The sequence below is a fragment of the Prionailurus bengalensis genome, chromosome C2, assembly GCF_016509475.1.
Source record: "Prionailurus bengalensis isolate Pbe53 chromosome C2, Fcat_Pben_1.1_paternal_pri, whole genome shotgun sequence".
Taxonomy (NCBI): Eukaryota; Metazoa; Chordata; class Mammalia; order Carnivora; family Felidae; genus Prionailurus; species Prionailurus bengalensis.
Window position 1 is genome coordinate 88,053,692 of NC_057350.1, and position 19,236 is coordinate 88,072,927.

General features: G+C 40.4%; 1 protein-coding gene and 1 long non-coding RNA gene across 4 annotated transcripts in view; both read left to right on the forward strand.

Moving 5' to 3' along the window:
* The first annotated feature begins 5,074 nt into the window (after positions 1–5,074).
* LOC122492377 lies at positions 5,075–9,694 on the forward strand. 2 transcript variants are annotated; one of them, XR_006299600.1, is made up of 3 exons: positions 5,075–5,127; positions 8,050–8,108; positions 9,227–9,694. It is a non-coding gene; the product is annotated as an uncharacterized LOC122492377 (long non-coding RNA). The 2 variants fall into 2 exon arrangements; XR_006299599.1 differs by lacking the exon at positions 5,075–5,127 and adding an exon at positions 5,835–6,100.
* A 4,034-nt stretch (positions 9,695–13,728) lies between these two features.
* The window catches only part of GNB4 (G protein subunit beta 4), a 58,183-nt gene continuing 52,675 nt past the window's right edge, over positions 13,729–19,236 (forward strand). Inside the window, exons 1-2 of one of the 2 annotated variants that reach the window (XM_043594862.1) lie at positions 13,729–13,849; positions 15,236–15,594. The gene's annotated coding sequence lies outside the window, so the exon portion shown is untranslated. Of the gene's footprint in view, positions 13,850–15,158; positions 15,595–19,236 lie in introns of those variants that run through there. The other variant, XM_043594860.1, reaches the window with a different exon arrangement.

A 19,236-nucleotide genomic window follows, 5' to 3' on the forward strand; every position in this document is an offset into this window, starting at 1 on the left:
AAATAAATTTTTTTTAAGTTCCTTCAGTATGGGAAATGGACTTTTAACCTTGGAAAGAATTACTGTTAATTCTTGAATTTAGCAGAAGAATAAGGAAAGGGATGTCTGTAGTCAGACCTTTGTCACTTTTCACAAGTATTTGGTGTCCGTCATTGGAGGGTCCCTTCTTCCAAATCCGTGGCAGCAATTAAAAAAAGGGATAGAGGGGCACCTGGGTGGCTCAGTCTGTTGGGCGTCCAACTTCAGCTCAGGTCATGATCTCACAGTCCGTGGGTTCGAGCCCTGTGTCGAGCTCTGTGCTGACAGCTCAGAGCCTGGACCCTGCTTCAGCTTCTGTGTCTCCCTCTGTCTCTGCCCCTCCCCTGCTCGTGCTCTGTCTCTCTCTGTCTCAAAAATAAATAATTTAAAAAATTATTTTAAAAAAGGGATAGAATGTTCCATCAAAAACCCTTGCCAACTTTCCTCCCTTTTCCAACTCAAGACTTGAAGTCAGAAGCAGTAATCAAAGAGTAGCAACTACATATTTTGTTAATTTATGTTTTTCCTAATGATAGAAATAATACATGTTCATTACAAAAAGATGATAAATATTAAGAGTCATAAATTAATTAAAATCTCCCACAATTTAAAAATTAAAAATACTGTTGATACTTTTATATATTTCTTTACCTTTTTTCCTTTCCTACGTAAATAGTTTTTCATAAAATTTGGATCATACTTCATTTTTATTTGGAGAGTTTATCTTTACATTTAGCATGCTATGAACTTCTCCCAAGTCAAAAATAAGATTTTACTGGCTGCATATTATTCTGTTATGCGGCCACATCATAATCTAGCTCATCATTTCATTATTATGTGGAATATCTAAGTTATTTGTAAGTTTTCACTAATATAGCTAATGGCACATAAAAATTTTTCATTCCTGGGGCACCTGCATGGCACAGTCAGTTAAGCGTCTGACTTTTGATCTCAGCTCAGGTCATGATATCACAGGTTGTGAGTTCGAGCCCCATATCGGGCTCTGCACTGATGGCATGGAGCCTGTTTGGGATTCTGTCTCTCTTTCTGCCCCTCCCCAGCTTGTGCTCTCTCTCTCTCTCTCAAAATAAAAAATAAACTTAAAAATTTTTTTTTAAATTTTCATTCATTAATCTGTCTGTGCATCTTTGATTATGTATTTTACATAAATTCTCGGAATGGCATCATTGAGTCAAAGAGGTTTAGTGTTCTTAAACATATTGCCAGATTGCCCTGCAGAAAGGGTATACTAACAAACATCCACCTGAATTTGAAATTCTGCTAGCAATGGTCTCTCCATTTGACTTCCTCACAGTCTATTTCATCTATCCAACCGACAGCTCTTTCATGTGAGACTAATACAAGCTCACCCAAAGGCCAGTATAGTGACTAGGAAAGAACTTCCAGTTAATAGGCTGCCATTCCTCAGCCTCAGCATAGTGCAAGTGAAAAAGAAGCCATCACTTATAGAACCTTCTTGCAATCATATTACATTAGTATCTTTTTGCATTTTACAAGCCCATGTTAGTCTAAATTGTTAATGGACACTAAAGAATCTCAAATGACTCAGACTGAGGTGGAAAAAGAGGGAAAAATGATTTCCTAGTGTTAAGGATCTTAGAATCCTTGACATGAACAAAGGACTTTATTCATCAGTGCTTCTCAAACTTTAATGTACTTATAAAATACCAGGATCTTTTTTTAAACTGAGGTACAATGGACATACATTACATTAGTTTCAGGTGTACAACATAATGATTCAATATTTGTATATAAGTCTAGTTACCATCCATCACCATACATAGTTACATAATTGCTTTTCTTGTGATGAGAACTTTTAATATCTATTCTTTTAGCAACTTTCAAATATGCAACATGGTATTATTGACTACAATTGCCATGCTATACATTATACCTGCATGACTTATTTATTTTGTAACTGGAAGCTTGTAACTTTTAATCCGTTTCTCCAACCACCTACCCCTTTCTCTGCCAATTTGTTCTATCTATGAGGTTGGTTTATTTGTTTGTTTGTTTCTCTTTTAAGATTCTACATATAGGTGAGACTATGAAGTATCTGTCTGTCTCTGATTCATTTCACTTAGCATAGGGTCCTCAGGGTCCATTCATATTGTTGCAAATGGCAAAATCTCTTTCCTTGTTATGGCTGAATAACATTCCACTGTGTATATATACCACATCTTCTTTAACCATTCATCTACTGATAGACACTTAGGTTGTTTCCACATCTTGGCTATTGTAAATAATGCTGCAATAAACACAGAGGTGCATATATCTTCTCAAGTTATTGTTTTCATTTTCTTTCAACAAATACCCAGAAGTAGAATTGCTGGTAGTTTTATTTTTAATTTTTTGAGGAACCTCCATACTGTTTTCCATTGTGGCTGCATCAATTTACATTCCCACCAACAGTACACAAGTGGTTCCTTTTTTCCACATCCTCATCAACACTTACTATTTCTTGTCTTTTTGATAGTCATTCTAACGGATGTGAGATGATTTCTCATTGTGGTTTTGATTTACATTTCCCTGATGATTAGTGATGTTGAATACAGTTTTTGAAAGTTTATTTATTTATTTTGAGAGTGAGAGTGAGAGGGAGCATGTACAGGGTGGGGGTAGAGAGAGAGAGGGAGAAAGAGAATCCCAAGCAGGCTCCACACTCAGCATGGAGCTCCATGAGGGGCTCAATCTCACAACCGTGAGATCATGACCTGAGCTGCAATCAAAAGTCTGATGCTTCACCAACTCAGGCGCCCCAAGTACATTTTCATTTACCTGTTAGCCATCTATATATCTTCTCTGGAAAAACGTGTATTCATATCTGTTGCCCATTTTTCAATCAAGTAGTTTGGATGGTTTTTTGTATTAGGTTTTTGATTACTTTATGTATTTTGTATATTAACCCCTTATCAGATATATGATTTGTAAATATTTTCTCCTATCAGTAAGTTGCCTTTTCATTTTATTTATGGTTTCTTAATATCTTTTTGCTTATTTTCATAATATTTATTTAAGTAGTCTCTAATTGCCCCACCCAATGTGGGGCTTGACTCCAAGATCAAGAGTCCCATGCTCTTCTGACTGAGCCAATAAGGTGCCCCACTAGGTATCTCTTTAAAATGTAGATTCTACTCTGTAAGTTGCGGGTCAGGGTCTGTGATTCTGAATGTATAACAAACTCCACAGACCACTTTGAGTAACAATATTACTAATGTGCACATTAATTCTTTTCCCCTCCTGCAGAAGCAATGGCAAATTTATTTCGGGAAATTGTCCTCAAAAATATGATAAATTTCTTCTGTTTTAGAAGGCAAAATAGCCAATCTCCCACAATATGCTGGGATGACACTGTTTCTTTTCAATATTTTATTTCTGAAAGACATAGTACAGGATGGACAGCTTTAGAGAGAAGTGAGCTTGACTTCTATTTGATTTCCAGGGGCTTTGTTGCTTTGAGTGACGAGAGATATTGCTCCCTGACTCAGTGAATATACTATCCACTAATAAAACTCCTTCAAGAAACTGAAGGAAAAAAAAAAATCTCTTCTTCTGCTCTTTCTTTTCTCAGTTAAACTCCTTTAACTCATCATTTTTTGGCAATTCTTACACTTTCAGTACAAGCTTTCTGTCTCTTTTTATTCATTAGCCTCTGTTTACTCTGTTCCAACTTGATTACTTTTTTGCTACTTACAAGTGAGATTGGGTTAGGTAGAAAGAATCTTCTTTTTACTTATAATAACTCAATGCATGAGAAAGGGGAAGTGAATCAATTATTTTATATAGATTAAAAAAAATAATAAAAAAGCTCAGAAAGGTAGGTTACTTGTCCAAAGTCACACAGCCCATAAATGAGAGGCATTGTCTGAACTTAGAGTTTTCCAACCTCATAGCTCACGTTCTTTCAAGCATACCAGGCTTACTCTCAAATCAGAGAGATAAAACAATTCCACAGGTTATTATAATTTAACCCAAAGTGGGCAGTATGATGTAAGTACCCAAGAGTGGTATAAACAAGGTGCTGCAAAGATCAGAATCAAGGAAAGATTTTTTTCAATTGGGAGGATCAGGCATGGCTTTGTGCATGGGTCTCTGTACGAGGTGAGGCGTTCTAGTTGGTGAGAAAGCACGAGAAAAATGGGAAATCCCAGGACCTATTCTCAGAAGTAGGAAGAGCCAAGTTTCAATGGAAAATACCATAGAGACAAAGCTGGAAAGGACAGGTTAGGGCCAGATAATGGAAGGTTACACATACCAGGTGAGGCAGGAGCATATAATTCAGTAAACAACCTGAAATTGTTGTAGATTCTTATCCAAGAAGTTACTTAAGCAGAGCTGAACTTTAGGAAAATAAATTTGACAATAGGATAGTAGATGGATTAGGGCAGTAAAAGTCAGAAAACTCTGTTTGGTTCCACAAAGGATACAAAGGTGGTTCAGACTTGGTTTATATAAGACTCTATATAAGACTCTTCTCACACAATCACTTTTTATACAATCAAACAAACAACTTCAAAAGGGGCAGAATTTAATAACTGCCATTAGAATTTACAAAATGCTATGGTATCTGTAGGATGAGGAAGAAAAAGATGTGGAAAGTTATTATGTTTTCAGTTGGTCCAGGGTAGATTTTTAGGCAATCATTGTCAATGAGGAAAACAAAACAAAACAAATATGTCTGATTTCTTGGCAAACATTTCAATTGGGGACATTTAAAACGTCCTTGAAATGTATATTTCAGCTAATATGTGGACCTAACGAATTAGCACACCATTCCCAAACCAAGCAGTTTCTTCCAACTACTAATACTTAGAGTCATTTAAAAAAATTGTATATTATTTAGATGTGCAGAAAGGCAAAGTTAAAGAGTTTGGTTTTTAACATAAAAGAGAAAAGAACAAATCTACAGTAAGTTTTATTTTTAGAGCTACTGCTTTATCAACTAAACCAAGATGAAACAGTTACTCATTAGATGACAAAGTTCTTTTTTTTTTCTCCTTAAATTCATTTCTGAGTTAATACAAATCTGACTCATTGTCACCAAAGAAGAGGAACCTTCTTGCAGAGATTTGTGCAGCTGCCCCACTGGTCAGTCTCTACAGAAAATATACTTACCTTTGAGCAAGGCTAATCATGTAAATGCTAGTTAATTGAATTCTGGGTTTGATTGTAACGAAATCAGATTTTTAAAAAAAATTTGTTTAATGTTTATTTATTTCTGAGACAGAGCGAGACAGAACATAAGCGGGGGAGGGGCAGAGAGAGAGGGAGACACAGAATCAGAAGCAGACTCTGGGCTCCGAGCTGTCAGCACAGAGCCCGACACGGGGCTTGAACTCACAAACCATGAGATCATGACCTGAGCCCAAGTCGGTCGCTCAACCGACTGAGCCACCCAGGCGCCCCCGAAATCAGATTTTTTTTTTTTAAATTAGTAAGTTGGGGGGCGCCTGGGTGGCTCAGTCGGTTGGGTGGCCGACTTCCGCTCAGGTCATAATCTCGTGGTCTGTGCATTCGAGCCCCACATCGGGCTCTGTGCTGACCTGCTCAGAGCCTGGAGCCTGTTTCGGATTCTGTGTTTCCCTCTCTCTCTGACCCTCCCCCGTTCATGCTCTGTCTCTCTCTGTCTCAAAAATAAATAAACGTTAAAAAAAATTTTTTTTAAATTAGTAAGTTGGACTAGAATTTTCTTTGAAAAAAATGAGATTTAAAAAATGAGGCAATCAATCTTGTTACTTGAGGAGATGCCAATTCCAAAACACTGACTCATCTGCAGTGAGAAAGTCCATGAAATTCTCAAAAGTAATATGGAGCAGTACAAACATCAGTAATAAGCAGTAATGCCACTTTGCAGGAAAGGTAGGATCAATGTCCTTCTTATTCAAAGCTTTTAAGCTAGGAAATCTATCTGACGGGTGGGATAAGAGCTCAAGTTTATTTCAGTTGAAGCAAAACAGGAAGAGCAGTAAGTAGCTAATCCTGATAAGGGAGGGCCAAAAAGGAGTAGCGAAGAAGTTGATGTTCCCAAATTGAAAGAATTTGTGAAGTCTCTGGGACTTGGGTAAGTGTTGGGGCAAGTTGGATGAGGGTGGAGTGGTTAAATTCTCCACCTGCCAGGTTTTATTTATGAGCTACAACTGAAGGGAGAGAAAAACTTGAGGCATTCATTAGCCAGAAGTTTTGCTCTGATTTATTCAGAAGGAAATGGAATATTCAAAATGAAACCTAAGTGAAAGCAGTTGTGTTACTGCTTGGAGGGGAGGCTCCTAAAAGCAGGGACAGGAACACACCCAAGAATTAAGCCAGAAAGTTTTGGCCCCTATGTCAACGCCTGCCATTTATTAGATGTTTGATTGGATACAGGAGGGTCTCAGAGGCTAGGGTATTGCAGAAGGAGGGGCATGTTTAGAAGCTACATTTCCATAACATCTGCATAAACCTTTTGTTTTAGATTGTAAAGTTACCAGAGTAGCTTTAAGGGCTGTTGGAGATGGGGATAAGGGAGGGGTAAGAAGCATGGCCACCCTCTGGTGCTGCCTCAGGACCTTGGGGAAGATTCTACTCTCTGAGCCTCCTTTGCAAGAGGAGAATAACATTTCCTCATAAACTGGTTATGATAGTAAATAAGGTAAACAATGTGAAGTGCCAGCTCCTGAATACTCAGTAAATGTTTATAAACCTAAAAGATATCAAAGAGGAAATACTGCATTATGTCTGTTCCAACGACAATAGTTTCTATTGGGAAAAGTCTTACCTCTGCCTTGTTCCTAGAGCACTTTAGACATTTATTTTCAATATTTTGTTCCAGTTGTTGCTATTCCCCACCCCCCACCCCCCCATAGGTAAAGAGGAGAAAAGCAATTTTGTTTAAACCATCAGTACCCTGCTAATATTCTGTCTCAAATCAAAGGGCTGGGCTTTCCCACAGAGCACTTAGAAACAGGTAATGATATCACACCCATTAGTGCACTCAGCACATGCTATGAGAACAGAAGCTGGCTTTTGCCCAGTAGCTTTCTCCCATGCTTGGTCCCTGAGGAGAGAGAATTGCTCCAGAAGCCCTTATTAGCAGCAGTCATTAGGATGACAAAATGTTAGAGCAGTCCCCTTGCCCTTCCCCACATTAAGAACTAAAATGAGGGGTGCCTGGGTGGCTCAGTCAGTTGAGCGTCCGACCAGCTCAGGTCATGATCTCACACTTTGTGAGTTTGAGCCCCACGTCGGACTCTGTGCTGACAGCTAAGAGCCTGGAACCCACTTTAGATTCTGTGTCTCTCCCCTCTCTCTGCCCCTCCCCTTCTCATGTTCTGTCTCTCTCTGTCTCAAAAATAAACAAAAACATTTGAAAAAATTTTTAAAGAACTAAAATGACATCAGAAAGAAAAGTAAGCTGTAAAGGTAGTTTAGTGTTCATATGTTACCTCAGAGTGAAGGGGAAGTGTAAAAACTATTCCAAGCCTTAGAACTTGTGCCTTACTTCCACCCCCCCCCCCCCCCACTTGACCATCTCACCTGCCAGGAGAAGAGTGCAGCTTCTAGAAGCATTGATGTTGACTGAAGCATGTTGTTAGCCTGATTCTATTCATTCCCAAATAGCTATGGAGATATCTTTTCGTCTGATAACTCATTACTTACAAATGAATGAATGAATGATGCTCCCAGTGCCCTCCCCTTAGCACTCTCCTTCCTTCCTTCCTTCCTTCCTTCCTTCCTTCCTTCCTTCCTTCCTTCATTGCAAAACAATAATGGATTCCTACTATGCACAGGTGCTGTGCTAAGACTGTGGATATAGTGATAAGATCTGAGTCCTCTAAGAATGAGATTTTTGGCATAAAATAGTCATGCAATTGCAAACCTCTAGATCATACAAAATAATATGTTATGTTCTAGACACAGTAATTATGGGCATAATTATACAAGAAGGAAACTATGTAAATGTGACTTGAATACATCACACACTTGACCTGAACTGAATTTGCTATCATTAACAGTTTCACTTGATTTCCTTAGAATTTATAAGCGCTGGTGGAAACATGGTTTGGATATCCTGGTCTACTTAGAGAAGACGGGTAAGGAAGTTTGAACTCATAACTCCACTCCTTTTTTCTCTTAAATATTCCTTGGAGCAAGCAAGCAAGTTCAAAGTCATTCCCTTACTCTTAGAGATTTGTTCTAAAGTACAGGTTCATTAATGTTTGTTGTTACTGATACTAGGAATGATGTTTCTACCACTAACTAAAAATGTTTAGAGCAATAATTGATTTATGGAATTTCTTTTCAACTTTTTTTTTAACCTCCTAAAGTCCAGGCAAAGTGACTTAGTATCAAACCAAAGCAATTGTTTCCAACAGAATATTATTAATGTTGTTAAATTATTCTTTCTCAGCTTCCAGTGTTAAAGGGAAGTGACATATTGTTGACAGCTATCAGAACTCTTCATGCTTTAGCAGAAAGTCACTTGAAAAATTACCATATCATTAAACTCATATCTCAAAAATGTTTCAAAAATCTCCCCGAGAACTTCTAAGACAGAGTATCGTTACTATATATTCATTCTTTGCCTTCCAGTGTTCAGACATTGGTTAAAGGCGGAATGGGTTTGGGGAAGGAAATGTCCTGAGGCAAATGCATGCAGCCTCAGGAAGAGAGATTAACCCCTCTCTACTTTGGTTTCTCTCCCCTTTCCAAGGGAGGGGCACCCAATAGAATCTTTTGGAAAGTTGTTGGTCTCTATGAGTAAAGGAGCCCCATTCCGTAGCCAGATACCTGTCCACTCCTGGCTTTGCTGACCTTCCCAGGCAGGAGGGTCCTCTAAGAGCCTGGGAAGAGTGTCTGAGACAGAGTACATAGCATTGCATAGTAGTACCCCAGGCACAGAAGGGCAAGGACAGTCTCCTTCTATTTTTGGTTCTTGAAAGATACTGAAGGAAGGATGGAAGACTCAGTCTGGGGAATAGCAATGAGAAAGATAAAAAGGCAAAGAACCTACTCTCTGAAGAGCACAAGGACTGGATGGAGTGAAAAATAGAGTAGAGTAGTAAAAGATGGGCCTGGAGAGGTAGGTTGGAGCCAGATTAAGTAAGGCCTTGCATGCCAGGGCAAGGAAGGTATATTCCATTCAGTGAATAATTGGAACCATTGTACAGTCTTTGAGCCAAAAAGGGATCTAATCAGTGTTGTGTTTCAGGAACATTAATTTGACAGAAATGCATGGAATGGATCAGGACAGGAAAAGGCAGGAGATAGCATGCATATGTGACGGTGAAGAAGATACAAAACAAACCACTATCAGGAGATACCACTCCACACTTATTTGAATGGCAACATTTAAAAGGAATATAAACTGACAATATCAAGTGCTGGCAAGGACTCAAGAGCATCTGGAACTCCCATACATGGCTGGTGAGAATGAAAAATGAATGATCCACTCTGGAAAATGATTTTGCAGTCTAAGGTTAAGCCTATACTAAGCATATAACCCAACAATCCCACTCACAGTTACCTAGAGAAATGAAAACATGTTAATATAAAAGCCTGCACATTAATGTTTATAGACACTATTCATAATTGCCCCAAACTGGAAAACATCCTGAATATCCTTGAGTAGGTGAATGGATAAACAAAGTGTTGTACCTTCATACCATGGAATACTATTCAGCAACGAGGAAGAACAACACATTATAGTGAAATAAGTCAGTCTCAAAGTTTTCATACTGTATGATTCCATTTACATTATATAATGTATCTATATATTATATAATGTGTGTGTGTGTGTGTGTGTGTGTGTGTGTATATATATATATATATTTTTTTTTTTTTTTTAAGTAGGTTTCACACGGAGCCCAATGCAGGGCTTGAATTCATGACCCTGAGGTCAAGACCTGACCTGAGATCAAGAGTAGGATGTTTAACTGACTGAGCCACTCAGGCACCCCTACATAATACTCCTGAAAAGACAAAACTGTAGGCATGGAGGACAGATCAAAGATTGCTGGGAGTTAGGGGAGGGAGGTGAGCCACGAATAATAGTAATAACAACAACAACAATAATGGAAGTTTTTTGAGGGTGATGGAACTATTTTGCATACTGATTGTAGAGGTGGTTACATGAATCTGTACTTGTGTTTAAAATCATGGAGGGGCGCCTGGGTGGCTCAGTCAGTTAAGCGTCTGACTTTGGCCCAGGTCATGATCTCACAATTTGTGAGCTCGAGCCCCGCATCGGGCTCTGTGCTGACAGTGTGGAGCCTGTAGCCGCTTCACGTTCTGTGTCTTCCTCTTTCTCTGCCTCTCCCCAGCTCATGGTTGCACTCTGTCTCTGCCAAAAATAGATAAACTTTAAAAAAATAAAATAAAATAAAATAAAATAAAATAAAATAAAATAAAATAAAATCATAGAACTGTATACCAAAAGAAAGAGGCCAATTTTATAGTGTGATAATTTTAAAAATTAAAATTAAAACAAGAAAGCAATGCTAAACAAATTAACAAGAAAAGCAAGGTATTTTCCCTTGTTTGAAATATCTATCAGGCAGAGTATATTAGCATAAATAAAGTCAATGCTAAATAGGAAGAAGGAATGGAAAAACAAGATTCTTAGACTGTGAGACTCATAGATTAATCCAGGGTTAGCAAATATGCTTGTTTGTGGCAGACTATATTTCCAAAAATGGCTGCAACAATATGTGTCAGCCTACGTGCTTTTCTAGAACCTTGCTACTCCTCCATCAAGAGGTCTGTGTCCCTATCACTTCAATTTGAGATTGTGTACATCAAGAGAGTATTGAGAAAGCTGCAGTGTGTGCTTCCTGAAGCTAAGTCATAGAAATGCTATGCTCTTTCTCCTGTTCCCTTAGAACACTTGCTCTTAGAACCCAGCCAGTGTATTGTGAGGACTTCCCAGTATGCCACGGAAAAGCTTATGTGAGAAGAACGGAGGTCTTTGTCCACAGCACAGGCTCATCTTCCAACCAGTAGCCAGTACCAACTTGCCAGCCTTATGAGAGCCATCTTGAAAATAAAATCAAACTAGGTAAACGGTCTAGAGCAGAGAAGAGTGTGTCAGCCAAGTCCTAAGTTGGCTATTCATGAGCAAAGTAAATGATTGTTGTTGTTCTAATCCACTAAATTTTGGGGTGGATTTTTACATGGTAATAGATAGCTAATAGAATGTTATTAATCAACATCAACAGATGAGAATGCCTTCCTGGCATTCCTGGGATGGGATGAGGCTTAGAGGAAAAGAATGCATGACTGATCAGTGAGGTTATATACATGTTCATCTTACATTTGAATAAGAGAGTGAAGGCGGGTTGTGATCTGCTCAAGGTCACACAGATATTTTGTACCAGAGCCAAAACTCTGAATCAAGTCTTCTGACATGCAGTTTAGTGTTCTTTTCACACTGCCTGTCCCTTCCCAATAACAGATTCCAGAGATCTGAACCACAGGATCTGCTTCTCCTTGCCCCTCTCATGCGTGTGACAGACATCATTAATTAAGTACAGCGCTCTCCTAAGGTCACCGATGAGCATGCAGATTGTGGACTCCAACTACCATTAAAGAATCCAAGCAGAAAGATGCAAGAACTGGGGCACCTGGGTGGCTCAGTCGGTTGAAGGTCCGACTTCAGCTCAGGTCATGATCTTGCGGTTTCTGAGTTGGAGCCTCACATCAGGCTCTCTGTTGTCAGCACAGAGCCCACTTTTGGGTTCTCTGTCCCCCTCTCGCTACCCCTCCCCCCCCTCTCAAAAGTAAATAAACTTAGCAAGAGCTATAACTGATTTATATCGGGAGTGTCAGAAGAATACAGCAAACTCAGTCTCAAAATATAAACTGTAAAAAGATCTGAGATGGAAATGCACATGAGAGAAAGGGAAGTATTTAGACATAACCATTTGGGATCAAGGATGTGTGAAATAACACATAAACTTCTTATAGAATAGACTACAGAATAACTTCTCATATCCTTGAGGAAATCTATTGTGGATCCTGTTAGACAATTTTCATTTAATATTTTAAAACCCATTTGGTTGTTGTTGGAAGAAAACCTGTTACTTTAGTTCTATAAAGGATAGTGCATGAATAAAATTTGGCCTCATCTTGAATACCAAAGGATTGAAATGCATACAACCCATACAACAAAGCAGTACTGGCATATTTTACACTTTGATGGCTCTGTTCTTCATAATGCACTTGTCATTGAGAACAAAGTAGGTTCAGAAAAAAAAACAGATGATTTCTAAGGTATCATTTAAAAGTGTAGGTTGTAAAGCCAGGACACTGTGAATTTTAGGGTGGTTCGCTGAGAGCCAGATTCAGATTCATTCAACATAGGACCAAGAGCAGAGCTTCTCTGAACTTGATAACAGAAGAGCAAAACGCCCTGCAGAAGTAACTGAAATTCAACTCCCAGAAAAATAATGATCACTGTCTCCCTTTCTACGATTCTGAATAGGGCAGGGGGCTGGGGTTAGGTATGAAGATTATTTGAGTAAACCAAAGTGATCAAGTTCCTTCATTCATTTGTTCCCTGAGTACCAACTACATGTAAGGTATTCTATTAAACACTACTCAGAATACAAGGATGTTGGGTGCCTGGGTGGCTCAGTCGGTTAAGCATCAGACTTCGGCTCAGGTCATGATCTCACAGCTTGTGGGTTTGAGCCCCGTGTGGGGCTCTGTGCTGACAGCTCAGAGCCTGGAGCCTGCTTTGGATTCTGGGTCTCCCTTTCTCTCTGCCCCTCCCCTGCTTGTACTGTCTTTCTCTCAGGAAATGAATAAACATAAAAAAAATTTTTTTTTTTTTTGAAAGAATACAAGGATGAAACGGGTTTTATCTTCAAAGGTTCTCTAGCCGGGACCCCATCATCCTCTTTTAATAGAGTAAAATTTGAGAACATGAGCCTAATACGTTAGAAATCTAAATATCACCCAGTGGCACCTAAACACAAGAGTACTGGGTTTAAGCATTACAAGCAGGATATATCACTGCAATTGTCTAAACAAATCAGCAGTCTTCAAAAGTATTAACATGACCTTCCCTCTTTTCTGTTCGTTCGTTCTTTCTTTTCTTTTTTTCTTCTTTCCCTTCTCTCTCTCTCTCCTCCTCCCCAACTCTCTCTTGCTTTCGACATGGATTACATTATCATTTGTAATATTACCAATTGCTAGGCCACTTAGATGCTTTAGTGTACTCTTAGGAAATTATTCCTGGTAATGAAATTCTTTTCATCAGTTCCACTTTCAGATTTGCAATACAGGCTTGTCCTTTAACAATTAAGTGTTCTTTTCAAAAAAATATGCAGCAGATGTGGCAAAACAGAAATGTAATATTCTTGGAAGTGGGCTAGTTTGGGTAACAATTCAACTTTCCTTTTTCGTACTTGGACTTTATTCTTCTAGTAATTTCTCTGTCCATATCAAATTTTCAAAAAGGTCAAAGTCATCATTTTGTGTAATTAATTCTCAAATCTTCAAACAAAGGTCAGTTAAATTCTTGTTATATCTTTTCAGGTTTTTGTAGTTAGGACTTATTGTACTTGTTGATTGTTGTAGTTGTAGTTGTTGATTTATGTTTCCCCTAATCTTTTCTGGAATAGAGTATCTCAATACTTTCCATCAGGTTTTCCTAAACACCAGCAACTTGTTTTTCAATGAATAAACTTAACTCAATGTCCTCTCAAGGTCTAGAATGTCTCTTAAGTTCCAGTGCACAAGAACAAGACAGAAAATATCTGAGGAAAGTGGACTTCGAAGTCAATCCAATCTGGGTTCCATGTAGGCTCTGCCCCTTCTCCTGGGACTCTAGGTAAATTCCTTAATCTCACTGAGCCTTAGTTTCCTTATCTGTAAAATGGGGATAAAGTGCACATTGCAAAGTCCCTATGAGAACTAAGCACAATACAAGAAAGCAGAGAGACTGGTGTATAACAGAGCTCCTTAAATAATTTCCCTTTATTTTCTTCTAAAAATGACCACAATAAAGCTCAGGATTTAATCATTAAAGCAAACTGTGAGAGATGCAAACCATTCAGGTCTCCATCAATTTTTCTGACATTTTGATATGTAGAATATTTGACATTTCTCCTCTTCTAAGTGGAAAAAGCACCCCACGTAAGGGAAAATGAAAATCGGGGTGGGGGTGGGGAACACCAATAATTTCATAATCCCAGCACTTATGACAGTTTCCATTTTTGTCATGGTCTGGGTTTTATACCAAACGGCCACATTTTCTCCAGAGTTGCACTCGGCCTGTGCTTAGCATGGCATCATGTCTTTTAAGGTACTAAAAGATTTATTCCAGGTGATAGTGGGAAGCTGCCCTGGAGGAAGGAATGGAAGGCTGCGGAGGTGTTAAAGTTCTTTTACATTGTTCAAGCCTTTCTCCAGCACAGAAACTCCACAAAGAACTCCTCTGCAGTGTTCGTTACCCAGGGCGGTTTCTTTAAATTGTTTGACGTCAGAGAAGGAATGCTATAGCAACAGTCTGTCAAACTGGAATTAACTCAGAAGAAAGATGGGGGTGGGGAAAGGAAAACTGCTCCCGGGCGGTACTGACTTCAGAGGAAGCAAATTGGATAGTTGCATTCATTTTATGACATTTTAAACCTAAAACACCCGGAGAAATGGGGGGGGGGGGGGAGTCGGTTGAGATGCTTTGTGTGATGTTTTAACTCACGCCGAGATGAGCGACTTGCCAGGGTTATCTGAAAGGCCTACTTTCATCAGTGACGATAGTAACAATAACTTCCAAGTATTGATCATTTATTTGGAGGCAGGCTCTGTGCAAACGGTGCCTCATTTAGTATGTCAGCACCTTTATGAGGCAGGTATCACTATCCCTATTTTGCCAATGACCAAGCTGACTACCTGAGATGTACACGATCAACCGCCCAGCGACGGTAGAGCTGGGCTTGCAATGCAATTTTGTAGGACTCTGGACTCCAGTTGACTTTCTTACACGGAGAATTCCAGACTGTTAAACCTAACGGGGACTTGGGGTCTTCTAAGTCAGCGCCCCCCCCCCCCCCCCCGCCCCCCATCCTGCCAAGAGCAAAGTGAGGCTTCTATGGTGCCAGGAAGGAAACCGGCCACACCACTCGGGCGCAACTCAGAAGTGTGCTCCGGCGTCCAGGCGCCACAACGACAAGAAAACGAAACTGCCTGGGAATTAATGTTTTTCTTCTTCTTCTAGCAGGAAACGAGAGAGAAAATAGGAAGCAGAAGCTGCGCGCGGCACCCGCCGCCTTCGCCCCCCGTCCCCCGCCCGGGCGGCGCGCGCTCCTGGGTGTGCGCGTGGCCGCGGCGCGTCCCCAGCGGGCCCGCGCGCCTCGTGCCTCGCGCCTCGCGCCTCGAGCCACGTCTCCGCCCCGGCCCCGGCGCGCCGCGGAGTTGGCTGCTGGGCGGTGCGGGCCTGGGTGTGGCCGGCGGATCTCGGCGGCGCTGGTCTCGGCGGTGCGCTGCGCTCTGCACGCCGGCTCCGCGCACGGGGGGCTGCTGAGCGCCCCGCGGACCCAGCAGCGGCCGGTCGACGCGGAGCCCAACTCCTTTCAGGTAGGCGGCGATCGCGCGAGCTGCAGTTCGTGTGTGCGCCCCACGCGGGGGCCCCGGGCTTCCCGCAGGGGGCGTGAGGCGCCGCGGGGCCCCCGTCCCAGCGGAACGCCGCCGGCCGGTGGCGCGGGGCTGGCCGGCTCGGGCGTCCCGGGCTGCCGGAGCCTGCCCGGGAGGGACGGGGCGGGCGCGCCTTGGTCGCGCTCTGCTGCCGCGCGGGGGCCAGCCCCTCGGCCGCCGCCTCGGGCACTTCCTGGGGGGCTCGTACCGCTCGCTCTGGGAAGCGAGGGAGCGGCCCATTAGTCCCTGGCCTCCAGACCCCCAGACCCCCCAGCTCCCTCCCCACGCCCTGAGGCCCCTCAGGGGGACTCAGAGCGCGAGCTCGTGGTTGCCCCGAAAATAGCGGTTATTCGGGACTGCCCAGAAGGGTTATTGGGTGGAGAGCTCTGGGAAAGCTCATAAAAGTTTTCCGCTTAGTGCTAAAAATGAGACTAGTGGTTTCGTGTTAAATTTATTTTGGAAATGATATGTCCATTATTGGGGAGGGGGTAGTGGATAGGAATTCTTGTAAATTCTGAACATGGTAAAATGTTTTTCTTTTCTCTCCACATTCTTTTTCTGTTTCAAAACATAAATGATTGCCTACTACTTTGATATTTATTGCTATACGGTAAGGCAAGACTGAATTTCCAAAAGTTTAAAAAACAGACTTGAATTTGTTTATAGAAGCGATGCTTTGTTATCTTGCCTCTCTCTCTTTCTCCCCCTTTTCTCCCACTCCTTCCCTTTCTCTTTTAGTAGAGGATGTGGATACATCTTTCTCTCTTTCGGCCACGGACTGAATAGCTCGGCGGCGTTTGGATAAAGCACCCTACTGGGAAGTTTTCTTAAGACATTCGAGATTTAATTGTTGGTCAGAACGCTTTATTATCATTCCTTCTTAGTGTTGCAAACTGAGATTGTGACCTTAGAGTACATTTTCCTAGAACACCGAGCACACACTGCTTATTTAAGATGAAAGGGAAGTCATTTCTAGACGTGGAGGAAAAGGACGGTTTGGATACATAAAATTGTATGCTTTGAGTGTCTTTTCCATTGTACATTTTCAGACTCTTTAGTGTGGGGCTTTTTGTTTATTACTGATCCTAGGCTCTGAAGGTTTATTGTGTATTTCAGTATTTGGCTAAAGATCATTTTAAGATTTTCCATGTTGCATTTTGGTTTGCAGATGAATTTGAAACTGAAATGGAAACTTTTAAAATACCGTTTTATTGAACGTGGTTAACCCTCTTGTGCATACACATTTATAAAATTATAAAATTGGTTAATGTGGCTTGCAATACATTCAGGTTCATCTCTTTGTGAGCCATAGGCATTATTTTGGTGGTTATTCTGAGTCATCGGTCTTTGTTAATCTGTAGAATTACTTTTATTATTTTTTCCAGCTTTACTGAGATATAATTGACATCTAACATGGTATAAGTTTAAGATAGTCAGCGTGTTGACTTGATACTCATGTATTGCAAAATGGTGACCATAGTAAGGTTAGTTAACACATCCATCACCTTCCATAATTACCTATGTGTGTATGTGTGTGTGTTTAGCAACTTTCAAGTATAGAATACAGTGTTAACCATAGTAATCATGCGGTACCATGCATCCCCAGAACTTTCTTATAACTGGAAGTTTGTACCATTTGATCAACATCTCCCCAGAATTGTTTCTTTAAAGTCATTGGCGCTTTAGTATGTCAGCACATATTTTTACACTTTAAAAATAGATTCTGGGACATTTTGAAAATTGAGAATTGGAACAAAGTATCGGACATTTTTCTGCCCTTAGCAAGTACTGCCTGAGATGGTGTGATTTCTGATTTTTTTTCAGGCATGTTACTAAAGTGCACTGTGTCACTAGTTTCTTTACCTTGCTGACTGGTTTTGCCTGTATTTATTATAGGAACTATTTATTTGACATTTCTTCTGGTCCAGGGGGTGATGCTGTACATTTTTCTTTTTATGTCTTACATGAACTTGGCAAAGGGGACATTATTCAGTTCTAAAGGTAAGGAAACTGTGCCCCTGAGATGTTAAGTAACCGCTGATGGTCGATGTAGCTGTTAAGTAACTCATCTGGGATACAAGGCCAGACCTCTCTGAATCTGAAGTCCACGTTCTTTCCTCTGTGCCACATTGACTTAGTGCCAGGACATGAGGAATGACCCTCAATTACTCGTTAGCATATTTGTAAATTTTCCAAGACATGCCAGAGATACAGATTTGTTTTTCTAGCATTATCATTACTATCCGTCTGTGTTGTTATACAGATTCTCATGTCAACCATTCTCTTCTCACTTCTTTATTCCTGGTTAAATGTCTGGCTCAGGGTTCAAGACCTCCCTCTTTCGAGGGCAGATTTTCTCCTGTCGACATTAATAGGTGGTGAAAGCTTGATGATTCTTCCAAAATAATAACCCCCTATTAATGTGGGGTTTCTAGAGCTGTAGATACAACTATTTTGGAAGGTTATAAACAGTATGGCAATCTGTTTTGGACTATGGGAACCCTCTGAGATTCCTCAAATTAAGCCAGATGATATTTTGATAGATGTTTACCCCTGCAGTTATCCTGTCTCTACTACAATTTCAATTCAGTTTCTGCAGAATCATTTATATCATTATACAAACATTCTGTTATGTCTCTCATCTTAAAATTATTTTCTTGATCCAGTATTCTGCCCCACTTCTCTGGCTCCACTTTGAGAAGGCATAATTTTTTTTTTTTTTTGAGAAAGCATAATTTTTTGATAGAACAAAAATAAATACAGGCAAGGATAACCAGAACGTAATTAGTCATCTACAGGGGGTGGGTAGGAACTGAGTAGAAGGCAGTGGAGGGAACAGCACTGTGGCAATTATATCTTTTTGTATAGTTTTGAGTTTTGGAAACTTGTTTATGTTTTATATGTTCAAAAATAAAATTAACAAGGTTGAAAGCAAAAACCTCCAAAATTGAATATAAACAGCAACAAATGAACCAGCTATATTTCAGTGAATAACATGAACTCTGTGAAGAAAAGAAAAATCCAAGTAAGTCTTTAACACAACACTTGGACTGTCTACCCTTAATCTAAAGATAGAAAGGACTGCAAAACAACAACAACAAAACCAACTTGAACCTGGTATAGCAAACTGGTTTTTTATGGTGGTAGGAAAAAAAGCAGTTCTTGAACTATTTTGTATGTGCTGTAGGAGTGAGCAAATGAGTAAATTCATTGATATTTTTTGAGGTAGGGTTTACACTGTGGGAGAAGGGAAATAAAGATATGGAGTGGAAGAAGACAGTGAAACACTCTCTGGTGTTGGGTTGGAATTAGAGTTATCATATATTTCCTAGCTCTGCCTGATGAACAGGTGTAGACAGAATGGCACCCTAGTAGCAGTGAGCACAAGTAGTGCCCATATCTAAGTGGCTGGTTCCAGGGCTGGGGCAGGGAAAGTAGAAGACGAGCCTAGAACACAAAGTAAGGAGTTGTTCTCCAAAATGGTGGTGGCATATCAAAAGGACATAGGAAATAGCTTGAACGGCTAAATCTGGGAAAATTTGAGCCTCGAAATGAATAATGATAGTAATGGATTGTAACCTATGG